The sequence below is a fragment of the Nematolebias whitei genome, chromosome 10 (assembly GCF_014905685.2).
Source record: "Nematolebias whitei isolate Nwh7 chromosome 10, NemWhi1, whole genome shotgun sequence".
Taxonomy (NCBI): Eukaryota; Metazoa; Chordata; class Actinopteri; order Cyprinodontiformes; family Rivulidae; genus Nematolebias; species Nematolebias whitei.
In genome coordinates, this window is record NC_056507.1 from 43,703,986 (window position 1) to 43,712,198 (window position 8,213).

An 8,213-nucleotide genomic window follows, 5' to 3' on the forward strand; every position below is an offset into this window, starting at 1 on the left:
GATGGAGGTGTCATTTAAAACTTCCAAACGAGGGCCAATCAAGGTTAACGATGCAGCTAAGCGTACTAATGCACACAATCCCACAGAGTCCTGAGGGATATGTGTCAGTAAACGTCTACCACCACAATAATAATACAGGTCAGCGCGAGCCACCTTACCCACACGAGTGTTGTCAGAGACATTTTGTTGCGTGATATTACACCATTCATTCTGAATTTGTCCTAAGGCAACTCTTTTGTTTGCAGTTGAGGTGTAATTAAAACAGTAATAGTCAAATTGTTCTACCGGAGCAAACGAGCCTAATTTGGTTATATTAGAAATAATTGGGAATAGCTGAGCTAATGTAGTGCAATTCTTAGTATATTTTCTCATAGTCAAACTTAACATGCAATGAAATCCCCAAGCATCCTCTAGGTGTAATGGAGCTGGCTGGGTGTACAAATTTGGTCTAGCTGCAGCACAAGCTACACACTCAGACAAAGAAGCCTGTCTAGCAGCCTCAGCGAGCCAAGCTAACCAAATATTAGAGTCAGTATAACCAGTGGACATAGCAATCACATCCACAGGGGTTAAGCTGGTATAGTCAACACTATCAATTCGCATAGGCATTGGAAACGATGACTCCTGGGTCGGAGGAGGAGTTGGGTCTTGGGCTGGCAACTCTGTAAGAGCAAGTTGTAACACCCGGAAAGGGTCCTTGCCAGTGACATCCGCGGCTACAAGCACATAAATGGGTTCCGTCACCAAGGTGTAGATCATCTCACGCTTTGTGCTGGTTAACTTATTCCAAGTTCGAACATACTCAAAGGACAATAACAAGTGTCTGTTATTTTTTGCCAAGGTGGCATGTGCCCTCCACCAATCTCTGTAATTAGTCAGATGTCCAGACATATCAGGTTTCCATGATCCCGAATACAACGTGACATAATTCCACTCAGGACACCAGAAACATTTGGATGGATTGGGACATGGACAAATATAAAAGGCTGCATTCGCAATACGGTAATCCGTACAATAAAACATGTCACAGATTGGCAGGCTTAGGGTCGTGGTGGTGTCTTTGGGATACTCTACTTTCAGCACCGGAAGGCCATACGCATCTTTCATGACTGTGTGTGGTGTCACACTCCTTCTTACCCTGCCTGTTTCACCAGTCTGCTCACACTCTGGTAAACCAGGAATGATGCAGAAATATTCAAAAGAGAAAATGAGTGACAACACTATGGATGACAAAGCACCTATCCCTATCACAACGTACTTTGATGACCACCGCATTTTGATCTTGTAAACTGAAACTATACTCAATTAATGAAGATGTCTCGCACAGCGACCTCCACAGCAGACAGCCAGTCAAGCCGTTCCTTTAACACAAAATGAATACAAAATAACACTCTGTTAATATACTGCTTATAATTGATTATAGGTATTTCTTTTTAACGTTACAAACTGAATATACTTAATACTTTCAAGCTAAGTAAATAAATGGATGCGCTCTAAATCAAGACTGCAATTAAAAGATAAGAGAAAAATGGTTAGTACACATATCATACAATATTGTTACAATCACAAGTACTCAGGGCATACCCTGGGGTGCTCAGAGACCGATCCTCCTATTGTCTCCGAGTGTTCTTCATGAAGTGTGAGACTCTAAGATGTCGTGTTTTTGTCGTATCTAGGTGTCTGTATTAAATGTGGATTTTCCAGCACCCAGTGACCCACTCAAACAAAGTCCTTCAGGGCCCGCACGCAACTTTACCAGGCTGCTTCGGTCTACAAGACATGAATGTCCAGTTTTACGACTTTAGATGGTTTCTGCCAGCTCCCTCGCTCTTCCTGGCTCTGAGGCAGGCGCACACTGGCTCCAGTGGTACCAAACGTCCCCCTTTCCTCTGAGGCGGACTGCGTGGGACGTTCGCTCTGTAACCTGATAGGAGCCCGTCCACCTGGGCTCCTGCCACTTCCTTTTAATGACCCTCAGCAAGACCCACTCCGCGGTGGGGAGACCAGGTTCCTCTGGTCTTTCTGTTAGGCTCTGTTTGTGGTGAACCTGCTGAGTAAAGTTAGACACTAATGCTTTTAACTCATCAAAGTATACCTTATGGTCCATTTTACGGTCCTCCTCACTGGTCAGTGAGCATACGGTTGGTCCTGGAAAGGGTCTTCCTGTAGTTAACTCATAGGGAGAAAAGCCAGTTCCATTATTAACAGAAGTTCTCACGCTCATTAGAGCAATTGGTAAAGCATCAACCCAGTTCAATTTAGTCTGTGCACAGATTTTGCCCAATTTTTGTTTTATGTTCTGGTTCATCCTTTCTACCTTCCCTTGAGATTGAGGATGATACACGGTTCCAAAAGCATGTTTTAGGCCTAACATTTTTTCCACAGCCTGCAGATCTGTGTTTTTAAAATGTGTGCCATTGTCTGATCTTATTTTTGTTGGAAAACCGTGTCTGGGGATGTAATGGTTAATCAGAAACTTCACCACTGTTTTGCTGTCTTCTCTTCTTGCAGGTATGGCTTCTGGCCACCCTGTAAATGCGTCAACACACATCAATACATATCTGAACCCTTTAACAGGTTCCAACATATCAGTGTAATCTAGAATCACCTCCTGTCCCGGTCGGTGCAGGAGAGGAAAATAACCTCGTTCAGGTTTTACTGTAGGCCGAATGTTGTACTTTAAACAAACAGTACAGGTGTCAACATATGCTGTTACCATATCTTTCAGATGCGGGTGTGACCATTGTCGAAGATTTCTTAACATTTGTCTGCATCCCACGTGTGCTAATCCATGTGCTTCCTGAAACACTGCCTGTTTTAAAGTCATAGGCAAGATCCACTTCTGATTCGGTCCTACCCACACTTTAAATTCACCTATTTTCTGACCTCCTCTGTTAAACCATAATGTTTTTTCCTCTGGGGAGGCTGTCGCTTGAGCCTCTGCCACAGTTTTCTCATCCCACTCATTCACTTTCTGACATTCCTCTTCCACTGTCACCATCTGGACTCTTGGCAAATAGCCAGCAGCTATCTTGGCTGCTCTGTCAGCTTGCCTGTTTCCTTCCGCTGTGTCTGATTGTGTAACATCATGACCTTTGCACTTCACAACCGCCACTTTTGCTGGCCACATCAAACTGTCAGCTAAATCCTTAATGAGTTCCTCATGTTTAATTGGTTTGTTACCTGCTGTTCGAAAACCTGCTCTTTTCCACTGTGGTAATTGTACATGAATTACACCATACACATATGCTGAGTCTGTGTACACTGTAACCTCTTTTCCTTTGCTCAATTTCAAAGCCTCAACGACTGCCTGAATTTCAGCTTTTTGAGCTGACTGATGACCTTCTAGCTGCCCTGAGCTCAGTACCTCATACTCAACACCATTCTGCTGTACCACAGCAAATCCTGATCTTAACGACCCATCCTCACACCTGAAGCAGCAACCATCTGTGTAAAGTACATTTGAATGTGGTATGAGTTCAGTCTGTAAATCAGGTCTAATGCGTTCCTCCATGTACACTTTTTGCACACAATCATGTGCTTGTGTTGTTTGCATACCATCTGCCATGTTTATGCCTTGATGCAGGAACAATAAATTCGGTTCTGATAGGATGTTGCTCATGCGTCTTTGCTTTAAGGATGTCATTGTAAAGAGCTCAGAATTAACATACGCTACTATGTTGTGTGTCGTTAGTATGTGTAATGGGTGTCCCATGACAATATGTGCTGTTTTTGAAACAATCCTTGCCAGACCTGCTGCTGCCTGTGTACATGTTGGATGACGCTTCTCAGTACCATCCAACATCACACTTGCGTACATCAACACCTGTCTACCACCCCCCTTTTTCTGAAACAGAACACCATTAACAGTGTTTTCTGCTTCAGAAACGTCAAGAAAAAACGGGGCTGAGTAATCAGGCAAAGCCAAATCAGCTGCTCTAGACAAGAGTTGCTTCAAATTAATAAACACATGTTCTGCATCTGTGTTCCACACAAGTTTTGCTTTAAGGTTTCTGTTACCTTGATCTTTTACCATCTGTCTGAGTGGAGTGGTGAGTTCACTATAATCAGGTATATAGTGTCTGCTGTACCCAGTTAAACCTAAAAAGGATAACATGTCTTGTACAGTGGTGGGTTTTGGATGATGTAGTATAGACGCCCTGTGTTCTGGCGATAGAGTTGTACCTTTAGCAGAGACCATCCTACCGAGGAAAGAGACTTGTGTACGAACTGCTTGAAGTTTAGATTTACTAACTTTAAAACCTGCATCATGCAGGTGAAGCAGGACAGCCTGAGTGGCTGTAAGACAGTCATGTACTGTTTCAGAGGCTATCAACAAATCATCAACATATTGAACCAAAGTGGTGCCTCTGGGGAGTGGAAGCTGTTCAAGAATGTTCTTTAAAACATGATTGAAAATGCCTGGCGATAATGCAAAACCCTGAGGCAAGCGAGTGTATCTATACTGACAACCGTTAAATGTGAATGAGAAAATGTCACGCAGGTCCTCTGATAAGGGCAGGCAATAAAAGGCGTTAGCCAAATCAATGCAGGTCATCCACTTCTGGTTTGGTGTCAGTTGGGTCAGTGCAACATATGGATTTGGTACTGGTGACGTAGGTGTCTTAAGTATGGCATTGATCGACCTAAGATCATGTACCATTCTGTACTTTCCAGTCCCCGCCTTCTCAACAGGTAGAATGGGAGTATTCCAGTCTGAATGTGAGTGTTCGAGGACCCCTGCTTTCAGCAACCCTTGGACCGTGTCAGTCAAACCTTGTTCAGCCTCAGGTCTATGAGAATACTGATACAACCATATAGGTTCGTTGTGCGTCAGTTCAAAAGAGATTGGGAGGCATTTAACATGACCTACATCCTCAGGTCCCTGAGACCAGAGAGATGCAGGAAGTGTGTCTAACATCTGAGGAACATCTGAATGGTCAGTTTTTTCTCTGCCATGGTCTCTGGAGATCACCTCATGTTCTAGCTTACCTACATCATGTACAGCTAAGTCAATGCTATAACAGTCGGTTGATGACGAGTAAACGAGCTGAGGTATTTGTGTTGGGACCCAATCAGTGGCAGAGACAGCAGCTTTCACCATTGGGCCCAAATCTTTAGCTTGATGTGTGGGAGCTAAAGCTAACGAGACGTGTGGGATCGCTTCAGACGACATCATGTACCACTCCAGTTGAGATGGTGTGAGGTTGACGTGAGAAGCTACGCCTTGTGGACCAACTATGAGTCGGTCTGATATTAATGGCCACTCAGTGTCCTGCAAGTGCTGAGCAAAATGCTCCCTGTAACAATCGTCAGAATCACGGTCATAAAAAAGAGTTACATGTAAAGGATCTAGAGGTGGGACATAGGGACGCAGAGCATCAAGCCATGGCTTCCACAACAAGTAAGCAGAGTAAAGTCCTGTGTGTTCAGGTGTCTCTGGGCGCAGCAACGCCCAGTAAATGTCAGCTACTTCCTCATGTATCGGCTGTACCAAGCACTGTGATGACAAAGAGGAGGAAGAAGCAGAACAAGTCCAGGTCACACCACTTGGTAAGGTAACACGTAAACCAGTTTGTTCACACATTATTGTTGCACCAAGTTTCTTTAACAAGTCTCTTCCAAGCAGGTTGACAGGTACACGTGTGGACAAAACAAATGGATGTGTCACTGTTTGAAGTCCTGCTGTTACTACGAGAGGTTCAGTTAGAGACAGTTTTTGTTGCACCCCAGCGAAACCGATCACAGACACCGTGTCAGCACTGGCATGTTCATCAAATCCCTGCTCATTGAGGGTTGAATAAGTAGCTCCAGTGTCCACGAGGAATGATAGATCTTTATTCATGACCCTCATTTTCACCATAGGGTCTGCTCCTCCCCCTATGGTGTGATTACTCTGTGGGGTGTGTCATTGCTGGTAGTATCCACCTGGTGGCGCCCAAGATGGATCCTGCTGGCCAGAGGTAGGTGCCGGTGGCGCCATCTGGTGGTTGGGAGCTGAGTAGTGATGTGCTCCTCCTCTTTGGGCGTTGGCCTGCTTGTGATAACAATCTCTTGCCCAATGACCCGGTCTGTGACAGTAACGGCAAACATCTGTTGCTCTGCCTCCCTGCGTGTAACCCCGACCGAAACCTCTGCCCCGAGACCCCCCTCTTTCTCCCCACTGCCCTCTTGACCGTCCCCGAGGGTATACAACAGGAAGCGGGGGTTGGGCAGTTACAGGACACTGATAAGCAGCATCAGAACACTGAAACACAGTGTCAGCTTGTACCATCTGTTTTGAATCTTTCTTAGTTTGAACTACATCCCTAGCCTGTTTCAATTGTAGCTTTAAGAGCTGCGTTTGCATATCTTTCAGTTCAGAGGAAGTTTTAGTCTCCTCATCAGCCACACATTGCAGATGATGAATAAGATGCCGTTCCCACTGAGCAGCATCTGCTGTGGGTAAATCAGGGTTAAGTTTCATTGCCTTACTGACTGCTGCGGGCACACCATCCAATATTGCTTGTCTAAAAAAATACTTTTGATTTTCCCCTTGAGCATGGCAGTAAGTTCTGTCATACCAATCTTGTTTACACACATCTAAATATGTAGTGGGGTTTTGACCAGGCTTCCAGGTGAACTTAGGAACCCCTGTACCTTCTGGAAGGGGATAAGCCTGTCTGAGAGCGGCGGCAAGTCTCTGATACTCCAACAACATGCAAGTTGAGTCAGGTAAGTTTCTATTCCAGCCTGCAGCCCTCTCTATCTCATCCATCCTTGTAGAAGTTACACACCTTCCCAATAGTGCCCTCATGTCTCCCACAGCTAAATTAATACCTTTAGTTAAGGAGTCCACTACGTTTAACCACTTACTTCCTCCTTCTGTGAGGGGAGGGAGTTTGTCTACTAACGCCTGCACATCACCTAGCGCAAGAGGTTTATAACGTATCTGATTTCCTGCCTGCAGAAGAGGAAATGAACCAGTACTTAACAATGGATCCACGCTTTCAACAGGGTTAGAAGCGTGATCTGGTGGTGGAAGAGCTGCCGACAAATCAGAAGTAATTCGTATTGCTTGTGGCCAAAAAGGATTCTGTACATGTGTCTGAGACGGGGCAGGCAATTGGTGAGTACAGGTGAGCGGGTTTTGAGACAATCCTGCACGATTCCTCCAACCCTGCAAACCCACAAGCAGGCCCTCTCCATCATGAAAGCTGTCAGAGGGAGGTGCTGAGGATGCAAGGATGGAAGAAGTGTGCGAATCAGGGTGTCCTGAGGGATTAACAGACTGACTCCACCCATCCTTAATCACCCATTGCTGTGTGCTGTTTATGTTCCCTTCACCCTCTGTGTGGAATGGTTTATTGAAGGACTGTGTCTTCTTTCCTGGTGCCGCAAATAGTTTTGTTTTAACTGGGTCTAATGACTCTCCCATCTGCTGCGAGGGGGTGTCATTAACCCCCTCCACTTGCAACGTTCCCTCTTGAATGTGATATATGGGGTACATTCCTGTGGGGGGAGGTGCTGACTGATTGCCACTCCGGTTGTAAGGAGGGGGATCTGAACTACCCATTTCCTCCACCTTTTTCATAGGCTGTTCTACCACCTGCGGTGTTCTCAACAAATGATATGAACCTTGTGCTACAAAAACCAATTTCAACCACTCTTTTCTTTCATAAATCACTTCTCTCATCAACTTTCTGTATTTATTCTTATGCAAGGCATTCGCTTCTCTCTTTTTCTTGTCAAATTTATCCTCATCACTCGAGCACTCTTTAATTTTATCCCACATCAAAGATATCACATCTTGTTTCTCTTCTGCATTATTTTCTATTTTTTGTAATTTTTGCACGAGAGCCTTTTTTAGCTTTTTATCATATTGCAGCAGCTCGAGAGCTTGTCTCACTATTTCTAATTGCTCTTTTACCGGTTTAAAACTTTCCTGCTCACATTTTTGTAACATTACACGCTGCACCTCTGTGTCCATTCTCACAAGAAATCCAACCACACAGCACACGTTTTTTTTTATTGTCACTGGAAAATTCTGGAACTTTTTTATTTTTTCTTCTTCTTTTTGTACACATTCACACTGTGGTCTTATATTTGACAAAAACACGAACACAGAATAGACAAACAAAATACTGACCACATTATCAACTTACACGCAAGTCACAGACGCCAGAAATATTTCACAATGGTCACCCTTGAAATGTTTTTTTTTTTTTTTTTTT